Genomic DNA, 16436 nt, shown 5'->3' on the forward strand with positions numbered 1-16436 from the left:
CGAGCATGTCCCGAAAATGTCCCGAAGGTGTCCCGAAGATGTCCCGAGCATGTCCCGAAGATGTCCCGAAGATGTCCCGAAGATGTCCCGAAGATGTCCCGAAGATGTCCCGAGCATGTCCCGAAGATGTCCCGAAGATGTCCCGAAGAAGTCCTGAAGATGTCCCGAAGATGTCCGGAGCATGTCCCGAAGATGTCCCGAAGATGTCCCGAGCATGTCCCGAAGATGTCCCGAAGATGTCCCGAAGATGTCCCGAAGATGTCCCGAAGATGTCCCGAAGATGTCCCGAAGATGTCCCGAAGATGTCCCGAAGATGTCCCGAGCATGTCCCGAAGATGTCCCGAAGATGTCCCGAAGATGTCCCGAAGATGTCCCGAAGATGTCCCGAAGATGTCCCGAAGATGTCCCGAAGATGTCCCGAGCATGTCCCGAAGATGTCCCAAAGATGTCCCGAAGATGTCCCAAAGATGTCCCAAAGATGTCCCGAAGATGTCCCGAAGATGTCCCGAAGATGTCCCGAAGATGTCCCGAGCATGTCCCGAAGATGTCCCAAAGATGTCCCGAGCATGTCCCGAAGATGTTCCGAAGATGTCCCGAAGATGTCCCGAAGATGTCCCGAAGATGTCCCGAAAATGTCCCGAAGATGTCCCGAAGATGTCCCGAAGATGTCCCGAGCATGTCACGAAGATGTCCCGAAGATGTCCCGAAGATGTCCCGAATATGTCCCGAGCATGTCCCGAAGATGTCCCAAAGATGTCCCGAAGATGTCCCGAAGATGTCCCGAGCATGTCCCGAAGATGTCCCGAAGATGTCCCGAAGATGTCCCGAGCATGTCCCGAAGATGTCCCGAAGATGTCCCGAAGATGTCCCGAAGATGTCCCGAAGATGTCCCGAGCATGTCCCGAAGATGTCCCGAAGATGTCCCGAAGATGTCCCGAAGATGTCCCGAAGATGTCCCGAAGATGTCCCGAGCATGTCCCGAAGATGTTCCGAAGATGTCCCGAAGATGTCCCGAAGATGTCCCGAAGATGTCCCGAAGATGTCCCGAAGATGTCCCGAAGATGTCCCGAAGATGTCCCGAAGATGTCCCGAAGATGTCCCGAAGATGTCCCGAGCATGTCCCGAGCATGTCACGAAAATGTCCCGAGCATGTCACGAAGATGTCCCGAGCATGTCCCGAAAATGTCCCTAAGGTGTCCCGAAGATGTCCCGAAGATGTCCCGAAGCTGTCCCAAAGATGTCCCGAGCATGTCCCGAAGATGTCCCGAAGATGTCCCGAAAATGTCCCGAAGATGTCCCGAAGATGTCCCGAGCATGTCCCGAAGATGTCCCGAAGATGTCCCGAAGATGTCCCGAAGATGTCCCGAAGATGTCCCGAGCATGTCCCGAAGATGTCCCGAAGATGTCCCGAAGATGTCCCAAAGATGTCCCGAAGATGTCCCAAAGATGTCCCAAAGATGTCCCGAAGATGTCCCGAAGATGTCCCGAAGATGTCCCGAAAATGTCCCGAAGATGTCCCGAAGATGTCCCGAAGATGTCCCGAAGATGTCCCGAAGATGTATCGAACATGTCCCGAAGATGTCCCGAGCATGTCCCGAAAATGTCCCGAAGGTGTCCCGAAGATGTCCCGAGCATGTCCCGAAGATGTCCCGAAGATGTCCCGAAGATGTCCCGAAGATGTCCCGAAGATGTCCCGAGCATGTCCCGAAGATGTCCCGAAGATGTCCCGAAGAAGTCCTGAAGATGTCCCGAAGATGTCCGGAGCATGTCCCGAAGATGTCCCGAAGATGTCCCGAGCATGTCCCGAAGATGTCCCGAAGATGTCCCGAAGATGTCCCGAAGATGTCCCGAAGATGTCCCGAAGATGTCCCGAAGATGTCCCGAAGATGTCCCGAAGATGTCCCGAGCATGTCCCGAAGATGTCCCGAAGATGTCCCGAAGATGTCCCGAAGATGTCCCGAAGATGTCCCGAAGATGTCCCGAAGATGTCCCGAGCATGTCCCGAAGATGTCCCAAAGATGTCCCGAAGATGTCCCAAAGATGTCCCAAAGATGTCCCGAAGATGTCCCGAAGATGTCCCGAAGATGTCCCGAAGATGTCCCGAGCATGTCCCGAAGATGTCCCAAAGATGTCCCGAGCATGTCCCGAAGATGTTCCGAAGATGTCCCGAAGATGTCCCGAAGATGTCCCGAAGATGTCCCGAAAATGTCCCGAAGATGTCCCGAAGATGTCCCGAAGATGTCCCGAGCATGTCACGAAGATGTCCCGAAGATGTCCCGAAGATGTCCCGAATATGTCCCGAGCATGTCCCGAAGATGTCCCAAAGATGTCCCGAAGATGTCCCGAAGATGTCCCGAGCATGTCCCGAAGATGTCCCGAAGATGTCCCGAAGATGTCCCGAGCATGTCCCGAAGATGTCCCGAAGATGTCCCGAAGATGTCCCGAAGATGTCCCGAAGATGTCCCGAGCATGTCCCGAAGATGTCCCGAAGATGTCCCGAAGATGTCCCGAAGATGTCCCGAAGATGTCCCGAAGATGTCCCGAGCATGTCCCGAAGATGTTCCGAAGATGTCCCGAAGATGTCCCGAAGATGTCCCGAAGATGTCCCGAAGATGTCCCGAAGATGTCCCGAAGATGTCCCGAAGATGTCCCGAAGATGTCCCGAAGATGTCCCGAAGATGTCCCGAGCATGTCCCGAGCATGTCACGAAAATGTCCCGAGCATGTCACGAAGATGTCCCGAGCATGTCCCGAAAATGTCCCTAAGGTGTCCCGAAGATGTCCCGAAGATGTCCCGAAGCTGTCCCAAAGATGTCCCGAGCATGTCCCGAAGATGTCCCGAAGATGTCCCGAAGATGTCCCGAAGATGTCCCGAAGATGTCCTGAAGATGTCCCGAAGATGTCCCGAAGATGTCCCGAAGAAGTCCTGAAGATGTCCCGAAGACATCCCGAAGATGTAACGACAAGATGTCCCGAAGATGTCCCGAAGATGTCCCGAAGATGTCCCGAAAATGTCCCTAAGGTGTCCCGAAGATGTCCCGAAGATGTCCCGAAGCTGTCCCAAAGATGTCCCGAGCATGTCCCGAAGATGTCCCGAAGATGTCCTGAAGATGTCCCGAAGATGTCCCGAAGATGTCCTGAAGATGTCCCGAAGATGTCCCGAAGATGTCCCGAAGAAGTCCTGAAGATGTCCCGAAGACATCCCGAAGATGTAACGACAAGATGTCCCGAAGATGTCCCGAAGATGTCCCGAATATGTCCCGAGCATGTCCCGAAGATGTCCCAAAGATGTCCCGAAGATGTCCCGAAGATGTCCCGAGCATGTCCCGAAGATGTCCCGAAGATGTCCCGAAGATGTCCCGAGCATGTCCCGAAGATGTCCCGAAGATGTCCCGAAGATGTCCCGAAGATGTCCCGAGCATGTCCCGAAGATGTCCCGAAGATGTCCCGAAGATGTCCCGAAGATGTCCCGAAGATGTCCCGAAGATGTCCCGAAGATGTCCCGAGCATGTCCCGAAGATGTTCCGAAGATGTCCCGAAGATGTCCCGAAGATGTCCCGAAGATGTCCCGAAGATGTCCCGAAGATGTCCCGAAGATGTCCCGAAGATGTCCCGAAGATGTCCCGAAGATGTCCCGAGCATGTCCCGAGCATGTCACGAAAATGTCCCGAAGATGTCCCGAAGATGTCCCGAGCATGTCCCGAAAATGTCCCTAAGGTGTCCCGAAGATGTCCCGAAGATGTCCCGAAGCTGTCCCAAAGATGTCCCGAGCATGTCCCGAAGATGTCCCGAAGATGTCCCGAAGATGTCCCGAAGATGTCCCGAAGATGTCCTGAAGATGTCCCGAAGATGTCCCGAAGATGTCCCGAAGAAGTCCTGAAGATGTCCCGAAGACATCCCGAAGATGTAACGACAAGATGTCCCGAAGATGTCCCGAAGATGTCCCGAAGATGTCCCAAAGATGTCCCGAAGATGTCCCGAAGTTGTCCCGAAGATGTCCCGAAGATGTCCCGAAGATGTCCCGAAGATGTCCCGAAGATGTCCTGAAGATGTCCCGAACATGTCCCGAAGATGTCCCGAGCATGTCACGAAGATGTCCCGAAGATGTCCCGAAGATGTATCGAACATGTCCCGAAGATGTCCCGAACATGTCCCGAAGATGTCCCGAGCATGTCACGAAGATGTCCCGAAGATGTCCCGAAGATGTCCCGAGCATGTCCCGAAGCTGTCCCGAAGATGTCCCGAGCATGTCCCGAAGATGTCCCGAAGATGTCCCGAAGATCTCCCGAAGATGTCCTGAAGATGTCCCGAAGATGTCCCGAGCATGTCCCGAAGATGTCCCGAAGATGTCCCAAGCATGTCCCGAAGATGTCCCGAAGATGTCCCGAAGATATCCCGAAGAAGTCCTGAAGATGTCCCGAAGACATCCCGAAGATGTCCCGACAAGATGTCCCGAAGATGTCCCGAAGATGTCCCGAAGATGTCCCGAAGATGTCCCGAAGATGTCCCGAGCATGTCCCGAAGATGTCCCGAAGATGTCCTGAATATGTCCCGAAGATGTCCCGAAGATGTCCCGAAGATGTCCCGAAGATATCCCGAGCATGTCCCGAAGATGTCCCGAAGATGTCCCAAGCATGTCCCGAAGATGTCCCGAAGATGTCCCGAAGATGTCCCGAAGAAGTCCTGAAGATGTCCCGAAGACATCCCGAAGATGTCCCGACAAGATGTCCCGAAGATGTCCCGAAGATGTCCCGAAGATGTCCCAAGCATGTCCCGAAGATGTCCCGAAGTTGTCCCGAAGATGTCAAGAAGATGTCCCGAAGATGTCCCGAAGATGTCCCGAAGATGTCCCGAAGATGTCCCGAAGATGTCCCGAGCATGTCCCGAAGCTGTCCCGAAGATGTCCCGAGCATGGCCCGAAGATGTCCCGAATATGTCCCGAAGATCTCCCGAATCTGCCCCGAATCTACGTGGATCATTTCAAGATGCCCCACGTGGGGCATTTCAAGATGCCCCACGTGGGTCATTTCAAAATGCCCCACGTGGGTCATTTCAAAATGCCCCACGTGGGTCATTTAAAAATGCCACACGTGGGTCATTTCAAAATGCCCCACGTGGGTCATTTCAAAATGCCCCACGTGGGGCATTTCAAGATGCCCCACGTGGGGCATTTCAAAATGCCCCACGTGGGTCATTTCAAAATGCCCCACGTGGGGCATTTCAAGATGCCCCACGTGGGGCATTTCAAGATGCCCCACGTGGGTCATTTCAAAATGCCCCACGTGGGTCATTTCAAAATGCCCCACGTGGGTCATTTCAAAATGCCCCACGTGGGGCATTTCAAGATGCCCCACGTGGGTCATTTCAAAATGCCCCACGTGGGTCATTTCAAAATGCCCCACGTGGGTCATTTCAAAATGCCCCACGTGGGGCATTTCAAGATGCCCCACGTGGGGCATTTCAAGATGCCCCACGTGGGTCATTTCAAGATGCCCCACGTGGGTCATTTCAAAATGCCCCACGTGGGTCATTTCAAAATGCCCCACGTGGGGCATTTCAAGATGCCCCACGTGGGGCATTTCAAGATGCCCCACGTGGGGCATTTCAAGATGCCCCACGTGGGTCATTTCAAAATGCCCCACGTGGGTCATTTCAAAATGCCCCACGTGGGGCATTTCAAGATGCCCCACGTGGGTCATTTCAAAATCCCCCACGTGGGGCATTTCAAGATGCCCCACGTGGGTCATTTCAAAATGCCCCACGTGGGGCATTTCAAGATGCCCCACGTGGGGCATTTCAAGATGCCCCAAGTGGGGCATTTCAAGATGCCCCACGTGGGTCATTTCAAAATGCCCCACGTGGGGCATTTCAAGATGCCCCAAGTGGGGCATTTCAAGATGCCCCAAGTGGGGCATTTCAAGATGCCCCACGTGGGGCATTTCAAAATGCCCCACGTGGGTCATTTCAAAATGCCCCACGTGGGGCATTTCAAGATGCCCCACGTGGATCATTTCAAAATGCCCCACGTGGGTCATTTCAAAATGCCCCACGTGGGGCATTTCAAGATGCCCCACGTGGGTCATTTCAAAATGCCCCTCGTGGGGCATTTCAAGATGCCCCACGTGGGTCATTTCAAAATGCCCCACGTGGGTCATTTCAAAATGCCCCACGTGGGGCATTTCAAGATGCCCCACGTGGGGCATTTCAAGATGCCCCACGTGGGTCATTTCAAAATGCCCCACGTGGGTCATTTCAAAATGCCCCACGTGGGGCATTTCAAAATGCCCCACGTGGGTCATTTCAAGATGCCCCACGTGGGTCATTTCAAAATGCCCCACGTGGGTCATTTCAAAATGCCCCACGTGGGGCATTTCAAGATGCCCCACGTGGGTCATTTCAAAATGCCCCACGTGGGGCATTTCAAGATGCCCCACGTGGGTCATTTCAAAATGCCCCACGTGGGTCATTTCAAGATGCCCCACGTGGGTCATTTCAAAATGCCCCACGTGGGTCATTTCAAGATGCCCCACGTGGGTCATTTCAAAATGCCCCACGTGGGTCATTTAAAAATGCCCCACGTGGGGCATTTCAAGATGCCCCACGTGGGTCATTTCAAAATGCCCCACGTGGGTCATTTCAAAATGCCCCACGTGGGGCATTTCAAGATGCCCCAAGTGGGGCATTTCAAGATGCCCCAAGTGGGGCATTTCAAGATGCCCCACGTGGGTCATTTCAAAATGCCCCACGTGGGTCATTTCAAAATGCCCCACGTGGGTCATTTCAAAATGCCCCACGTGGGTCATTTCAAAATGCCCCACGTGGGTCATTTCAAAATGCCCCACGTGGGGCATTTCAAGATGCCCCACGTGGGGCATTTCAAGATGCCCCACATGGAGCATTTCAAGATGCCCCACGTGGGTCATTTCAAAATGCCCCACGTGGGTCATTTCAAGATGCCCCACGTGGGTCATTTCAAAAGGCCCCACGTGGGGCATTTCAAGATGCCCCACGTGGGTCATTTCAAAATGCCCCACGTGGGTCATTCAAGATGCCCCACGTTGTTCATTTCAAAATGCCCCACGTGGGGCATTTCAAGATGCCCCACATGGGTCATTTCAAGATGCCCCACGTGGGTCATTTCAAAATGCCCCACGTGGGGCATTTCAAGATGCCCCACGTGGGTCATTTCAAAATGCCCCACGTGGGTCATTTCAAAATGCCCCACATGGGTCATTCAAGATGCCCCACGTGGGTCATTTCAAAATGCCCCACGTGGGGCATTTCAAGATGCCCCACGTGGGTCATTTCAAGATGCCCCACGTGGGTCATTTCAAAATGCCCCACGTGTTGCATTTCAAGATGCCCCACGTGGGGCATTTCAAAATGCCCCACGTGGGTCATTTCAAAATGCCCCACGTGGGTCATTCAAGATGCCCCACGTGGGGCATTTCAAGATGCCCCACGTGGGTCATTTCAAGATGCCCCACGTGGGGCATTTCAAGATGCCCCACGTGGGTCATTTCAAAATGCCCCACGTGGGGCATTTCAAGATGCCCCACGTGGGGCATTTCAAGATGTCCCACGTGGGGCATTTCAAGATGCCCCACGTGAGTCATTTCAAAATGCCCCACGTGGGTCATTCAAGATGCCCCACGTTGGTCATTTCAAAATGACCCACGTGGGGCATTTCAAGATGCCCCACGTGGGTCATTTCAAAATGCCCCACGTGGGGCATTTCAAGATGCCCCACGTGGGGCATTTCAAGATGCCCCACGTGGGTCATTTCAAAATGCCCCACGTGGGGCATTTCAAGATGCCCCACGTGGGTCATTTCAAAATGCCCCACATGGGTCATTCAAGATGCCCCACGTGGGTCATTTCAAAATGCCCCACGTGGGGCATTTCAAGATGCCCCACGTGGGTCATTTCAAGATGCCCCACGTGGGGCATTTCAAAATGCCCCACGTGGGGCATTTCAAGATGCCCCACGTGGGTCATTTCAAGATGCCCCACGTGGGTCATTTCAAGATGCCCCACGTGGGTCATTTCAAAATGCCCCACGTGTGGCATTTCAAGATGCCCCACGTGGGTCATTTCAAAATGCCCCACGTGGGGCATTTCAAGATGCCCCACGTGGGGCATTTCAAGATGCCCCACGTGGGTCATTTCAAAATGCCCCACATGGGTCATTCAAGATGCCCCACGTGGGTCATTTCAAAATGCCCCACGTGGGTCATTTCAAGATGCCCCACGTGGGTCATTTCAAAATGCCCCACGTGGGGCATTTCAAGATGCCCCACGTGGGGCATTTCAAGATGCCCCACGTGGGGCATTTCAAGATGCCCCACGTGGGTCATTTCAAAATGCCCCACGTGGGGCATTTCAAGATGCCCCACGTGGGGCATTTCAAGATGCCCCACGTGGGTCATTTCAAAATGCCCCAAGTGGGTCATTCAAGATGCCCCACGTGGGTCATTTCAAAATGCCCCACGTGGGGCATTTCAAGATGCCCCACGTGGGTCATTTCAAGATGCCCCACGTGGGTCATTTCAAAATGCCCCACGTGGGGCATTTCAAGATGCCCCACGTGGGTCATTTCAAAATGCCCCACGTGGGGCATTTCAAGATGCCCCACGTGGGTCATTTCAAAATGCCCCACGTGGGTCATTTCAAAATGCCCCACGTGAGGCATTTCAAGATGCCCCACGTGGGGCATTTCAAGATGCCCCACGTGGGTCATTTCAAAATGCCCCACGTGGGTCATTTCAAAATGCCCCACGTGGGGCATTTCAAGATGCCCCACGTGGGGCATTTCAAGATGCCCCACGTGGGTCATTTCAAAATGCCCCACGTGGGGCATTTCAAGATGCCCCACGTGGGGCATTTCAAGATGCCCCACGTGGGGCATTTCAAGATGCCCCACGTGGGTCATTTCAAGATGCCCCACGTGGGGCATTTCAAGAAGCCCCACGTGGGTCATTTCAAGATGCCCCACGTGGGTCATTTCAAAATGCCCCACGTGGGGCATTTCAAGATGCCCACGTTTTGAAATGACCCACGTGGGGCATCTTGAAATGACCCACGTGGGGCATCTTGAAATGCCCCACGTGGGGCATCTTGAAATGCCCCACGTGGGTCATTTCAAAATGCCCCACGTGGGTCATTCAAGATGCCCCACGTGGGTCATTTCAAAATGCCCCACGTGGGGCATTTCAAGATGCCACACGTGGGGCATTTCAAGATGCCCCACGTGGGTCATTTCAAAATGCCCCACGTGGGTCATTCAAGATGCCCCACGTGGGTCATTTCAAAATGCCCCACGTGGGGCATTTCAAGATGCCCCACGTGGGTCATTTCAAGATGCCCCACGTGGGTCATTTCAAAATGCCCCACGTGGGTCATTCAAGATGCCCCACGTTGGTCATTTCAAAATGCCCCACGTGGGTCATTTCAAGATGCCCCACGTGGGTCAGTTCAAAATGCCCCACGTGGGGCATTTCAAGATGCCCCACGTGGGGCATTTCAAGATGCCCCACGTGGGTCATTTCAAAATGCCCCACGTGGGTCATTCAAGATGCCCCACGTGGGTCATTTCAAAATGCCCCACGTGGGTCATTTCAAGATGCCCCACGTGGGTCATTTCAAAATGCCCCACGTGGGGCATTTCAAGATGCCCCACGTGGGTCATTTCAAAATGCCCCACGTGGGGCATTTCAAGATGCCCCACGTGGGTCATTTCAAAATGCCCCACGTGGGTCATTCAAGATGCCCCACGTGGGTCATTTCAAAATGCCCCACGTGGGGCATTTCAAGATGCCCCACGTGGGTCATTTCAAAATGCCCCACGTGGGTCATTCAAGATGCCCCACGTGGGTCATTTCAAAATGCCCCACGTGGGTCATTCAAGATGCCCCACGTGGGTCATTTCAAAATGCCCCACGTGGGGCATTTCAAGATGCCCCACGTGGGTCATTTCAAAATGCCCCACGTGGGGCATTTCAAGATGCCCCACGTGGCTCATTTCAAAATGCCCCACGTGGGTCATTCAAGATGCCCCACGTGGGTCATTTCAAAATGCCCCACGTGGGGCATTTCAAGATGCCCCACGTGGGTCATTTCAAGATGCCCCACGTGGGTCATTTCAAAATGCCCCACGTGGGTCATTTCAAAATGCCCCACGTGGGGCATTTCAAGATGCCCCACGTGGGTCATTTCAAGATGCCCCACGTGGGTCATTTCAAAATGCCCCACGTGGGGCATTTCAAGATGCCCCACGTGGGTCATTTCAAGATGCCCCACGTGGGGCATTTCAAGATGCCCCACGTGGGTCATTTCAAAATGCCCCACGTGGGTCATTCAAGATGCCCCACGTTGGTCATTTCAAAATGCCCCACGTGGGGAATTTCAAGATGCCCCACGTGGGTCATTTCAAGATGCCCCACGTGGGTCATTTCAAAATGCCCCACGTGGGGCATTTCAAGATGCCCCACGTGGGGCATTTCAAGATGCCCCACGTTTGTCATTTCAAAATGCCCCACGTGGGGCATTTCAAGATGCCCCACGTGGGTCATTTCAAGATGCCCCACGTGGGTCATTTCAAGATGCCCCACGTGGGTCATTCAAGATGCCCCACGTGGGTCATTTCAAGATGCCCCACGTGGGGCATTTCAAGATGCCCCACGTGGGTCATTTCAAAATGCCCCACTTGGGGCATTTCAAGATGCCCCACGTGGGGCATTTCAAGATGCCCCACGTGGGGCATTTCAAGATGCCCCACGTGGGTCATTTCAAAATGCCCCACGTGGGTCATTCAAGATGCCCCACGTGGGTCATTTCAAAATGCCCCACGTGGGGCATTTCAAGATGCCCCACGTGGGTCATTTCAAGATGCCCCACGTGGGTCATTTCAAAATGCCCCACGTGGGTCATTTCAAAATGCCCCACGTGGGGCATTTCAAGATGCCCCACGTGGGTCATTTCAAGATGCCCCACGTGGGTCATTTCAAAATGCCCCACGTGGGGCATTTCAAGATGCCCCACGTGGGGCATTTCAAGATGCCCCACGTGGGTCATTTCAAAATGCCCCACGTGGGTCATTCAAGATGCCCCACGTGGGTCATTTCAAAATGCCCCACGTGGGGCATTACAAGATGCCCCACGTGGGTCATTTCAAGATGCCCCACGTGGGTCATTTCAAAATGCCCCACGTGGGGCATTTTTCGCGGCTGATCGCCGGCGATCAGCCGGCCGCGAAGTATTACCATAATGAAGTTGTGCACCTATTTTAATTCACAGAGTTTTGTATGTTCATACATACTTCATTTTAAATCGGTTAAGACGGTAACAGAAGATTACTAAACGTTTGTTTTTCCATTTCAGGGCTCTCCTTTATAATGTTTTTTAATGTGTTTGAAAAGCTTACTAATATGGTGCCACCTAGAGACAAGAGCTCTACAAGAAGTTTTTCGAACTATACCTACTCTTAAATAATTTAAAAAAAAAAAAAAAGATTTAAATATGTTAACCTGGATTTTTTTTTGAAGTTATACTTCTTATGGGACGGTAAGTATGAAAATTTGTTTTTTGACAAGAATGTCAAAGGGATTATGACGCGATCGCCATCTCCGAGACAATTGGGCAGCAGGGCTGTCGTTTCACCTGTAGAGTTGGTAGTACTTTAGTGTTTAAAAATGCAGTACGCCGCAGTATTGTAAAAAACACGTGGCAAGTTGCATGTTTCATGCCGCAAGTTGCATGTGGCATGTGGCAAGTACCATGTGGCATGGAACATGGTGCAAGTGCATATGGCAAGTAGCACGAGGCATGTGGCATTCAGTATGCAAAATGTGGCAAGTTGTATGTTGCAAGTTGCATGTGGCAAGTTCTCACAAAAAAAAAAAAAAAACAAAAATGTAAATACTCATAATAAAGGAAAAGAAAGCAACATAGACTAAAACTAAACCTGTATTGATATAAATACCATCAATCGTAAATAAAATTTATTTTTTTTTTCTAAAAAAATTAGCCCCGGAAATTGGTATGAAGATTCTTAATTTCCAATTACCTATAAAGATTTTTTCATGCATAGCTATATTCAGGGATGTCAGATTGTCTTGGGTTAAGGTACGGAGATAGCATAATAAAATTTCCTAAGATCACCATTAGCTGAGATTGCTAAAAAAAATACGCTGTTTGATTATTTTAATAATAATATAAAACAAAAATAATAAAAATTGAAAATATCAAATGAAATTCAGAGCTAATATATACTGGGCACGTTCAAACAGTTAACATAAAGCTATCGGATAGCTTTTTGTTGTTGTAAACAGTGTTAAAAATTAGCAAAGAAACGAACCATTTTCTGTCAAAAAATAATCTGAAGGTATCCGAGAAATTTTGGTATACCTCAGGTATTCGAGTGATCAGCTGATAAATATTTGGCTATTTTTACTTGCGATATAGGTACTATATATCAAGTTATGCATTCGTACAAAAAAAAAAAGTTGAGGTAACATTTTTCCATGACATTACGATGGTAGACAATGCCAAAAAAGTGGGTCCCGGAAGTCCGTCTGTCTGTCTGTCTGTCTGTCTGTCTGTCTGTCTGTCAGTCTGTCAGTCTGTCTGTCTGTCTGTCTGTATAAGGACCTACAGCCTAAACGGATGGACCGATTAATGTCAAACTTGGTATGTAGCGTTATTTGGCGACTCTCCAGAGGGGTTTTTGGAATTAATTTTTTTGGACCAAAAATAACGGTACTTGTCATATACCGATTTTAGTAAAATTGAAATATCTCAAAAACGGCTCCAACGATTTTGTTTAAAAAATTCAAATATTAGTTTTAAGCTGAGGTCTATATTTCAATGAAAATTTTTTTTTTCGAAAATCGTTATTAACGGTACCTGCCATAGAACCGTTTTTTTCAAATTCGAATATCTCCGAAACTTCTTATTCGATTTCAACGAAACTTTTTGTGAAGAAGCATTTATATAATTTAAATATAAACCAAAAATTAAATTTTCAAAAAAATAATTTTTGGATTTTTAAAAAAAATTTGAAAATTTTTTTTTGAAAAATCAAATTTTCGAAAACGGGACATTGAATTTTTTTGAAATTTTGTTTTTAGATGTTGATTAGTGATGTCTAAAAAATGGCATTACAATTTTATTTTAAAACTTTTTTTCCAAAAAATTATTTATAAAAAATTGTTTTTTTAAAAAACGGCTCTAACGATTTTGAAAATTTTTTTTCTAAAAATGCACGTTAATATATCAATCAAAACTGCATACTTGTTTTGGAGGGCAATTTAATTTCAGATTTTATTTTATTTTTTTTTTCCAAATTTCTATATAAAAAGTCTTAAAAATGTAAGCAACTTTAACTCCAAGAGCAAGTTCGTGCGACCCAGTCGTGCATTTTATTTATTTTGATTTCTATTCGCGCGATTATTCAGCTTGAAAATAAACTAAATTTGCAAGAATTAAAGTTAAATCGATTGTGCAAGTATACTATGCAACAATAAAAAAACAGGAATTTGCTCAAAAGAAACAATTTCCTCTTTTTAATATTTTCATATTTTTTTTTAGCTGCTTTGGCAAGCTATCTGGATAGCTTTTCGTTCAAAGAGATATTCCAGATATACAACTTCAGTCGCGTGTACATGTGTACACACACTCTTTTTTTTTTTATTTTACCTCTAGAGGGCGTCATACGTAAAATGCCTTTTTAAGTAGTAATCTCTATAAAATAAGAGTCATCATTTTATTAAAACTCAGAAGTCACTTAAAACACTTAATTTCATCCTCACAAAAATCTGTTGTTACCAAATTCGATTATCTCTGGAAGCTCGAACGAATGACGAAAATAAAACATCAAGATCAGTCGTCAGAGATAAAGGCAAAAACGACAAATTAAAATCGGTCCCCGATCGGCTACTGTGCATTTCAATTCGTTTTCGTTCGTTTGCTTTTTAAATATACGTTTGTCAGTTTGTAGTCATAGCTACGTTCGACTGAATCACAAGAATTCCTGGATTCTCCTCTTCAACGTACCAACATATTGTTCAATAATATTGGACAACAAAAAACAAAAAAATAAAAATTGAACCAAACTTTAACCATTCGCACACAATCGGGTATAGAGATTTATATGGGCATTGTTCTGTGGGGACTCAGACACGATTCCGATCTTGATCTTGATCTCGTTTCCTTTTTCTCTCCTCTCGATCGATCGCAAGTGATATAAATTCTGAGAGATATGTCAAAATCTAGTGTTAAAAATGAATTAATTTGTTGACAAGTCTTCACTTGGGGTTTCTTTTTCGTCTCTATATGTGGAGAAGCTAAAGATTTATGATCACCACAACAGCGAGCACAAGGATTCTAGTGGATACCTCATTGGATTGTAAATCAATGCATGTACCCGAGTTGTCGCACAAATCCTGATATCGTTTTCATTTCTTTTTTTATTATTTTTTGTCAATAAGTGAAAGGTCTTCAGAGGGCGAATACAATTAACAAAAAAAAAAAACGAAACTCTTGATACATTTTTTTATCCCAGGTCGCGCACGCGCCTGCTTTATGTAATCCGAAACTACTAATTTGTTTTAAAGGACATATTTCTCCTTGGCTTTGTTTGTTGTAGGCAGCAGTTGCCGGTCTTATGTGCCTCATTGGGCAATCAAAGCAGAGGGTAATTTTTAATGATAGTCCTCTGAATTAGTTCAGTAAATCAACACAACACATTAAACAGTTACGTCGTCGGCCGGCTTGCTGCTTGATGATTGGTGGTGTTGTTAAAAGGTAAATTGAATCTGTAAAGCGGTATAATGTTTCAAATTTGGGCGCTAAAAAAGTAAGTCGCGTGGCAGTTGCAATTTTAAATTAACGGTGCAGTTGTTACAGGAGGATTTTATATTGTCGAAAGGTGTGAGTTTCAATTGAATATAAGTTGTTGTCAAGGTTATTTGAAATTTAGGGGATTAGAAATTGTGTAGGTAAGAATAAAAACGTTAAGGTAGGATAAGTCATTGAAATTTAAAAAAAATTAGTTAATCGTTACCAGACCTACGCATTTGGGCCCAAAAATTACAAATAATTTTTTTATGGATTTTCGACAAAAATCCAAGGTTAACCCCTTGTCGAAAAAAATGGATTTTTAAAAAATTTCATCCAAATTTATCGAGTGATACATCAAAAGAAAGGTCTCTTGAAGCTCTTTTCATAACAGAAACCCAAAATATTCTTTGAGGTCTTGTTGCTGGGTTATTTGCAACCAAACATATTTTTTTCTAACTTTCGGAAGCAGATATCTTCGGATTAAAGCATCGAAACAAATTTTGGTTTGAAGATATGAGCTCGTAGTCAACAGGCTTATACATTTTGGTACACAAATTCCAAATAAATTTTTTATGGATTTTCGACAAAAATCCAAGGTTAATCCCTTGTCGAAAAAAATGGATTTTTAAAAAAATTCATCCAAATCCATCGAATGATATATCAAGAGAAAGGTCTCTTGAAGCTCTTTTCATAACAGAAACCCAAAATATTCTTTGAGGTCTTGTTGCTGAGTTATTTGCAACCAAACATATTTTTTTCTAACTTTCGGAAGCAGATATCTTCGGATTAAAGCATCGAAACAAATTTTGGTTTGAAGATATGAGCTCTTAATCAACAGGCTTATACATTTTGGTACAAAAATAACAAATACATTTTTTATGGATTTTCGACAAAAATCCAAGGTTAACCCCTTGTCGAAAAAAATTAATTTTTAAAAAATTTCATCCAAATCCATCAAGTGATACATCAAAAGAAAGGTCTCTTGAAGCTCTTTTCATAACAGAAACCCAAAAGATTCTTTGAGGTCTTGTTGCTGGGTTATTTGCAACCAAACATATTTTTTTCTAACTTTCGGAAGCAGATATCTTCGGATTAAAGCATCGAAACAAATTTCGGTTAGAAGATATGAGCTCTTAGTCAACAGGCTTATACATTTTGGTACAAAAATTGCAAATAAATTTTTTATGGATTTTCGACAAAAAACCAAGGTTAACCCCTTGTCGAAAAAAATGGATTTTTAAAAAATTTCATCCAAATCCATCGAATGATATATCAAAAGAAAGATCTCTTGAAGCTCTTTTCATAACAGAAACCCAAAATATTCTTTGAGGTCTTGTTGCTGAGTTATTTGCAACCAAACATATTTTTTTCTAACTTTCGGAAGCAGATATCTTCGGATTAAAGCATCGAAACAAATTTTGGTTTGCAGATATGAGCTCGTAGTCAACAGGATTATACACTTTGGTACAAAAGTTACAAATAAATTTTTTATGGATTTTCGACAAAAATCCAAGGTTAACCCCTTGTCGAAAAAAATGGATTTATAAAACATTTCATCCAAATCCATCGAATGATATATCAAAAGAAAGATCTCTTGAA

This window comes from Episyrphus balteatus, chromosome 1, assembly GCF_945859705.1.
Source record: "Episyrphus balteatus chromosome 1, idEpiBalt1.1, whole genome shotgun sequence".
NCBI lineage: Eukaryota > Metazoa > Arthropoda > Insecta > Diptera > Syrphidae > Episyrphus > Episyrphus balteatus.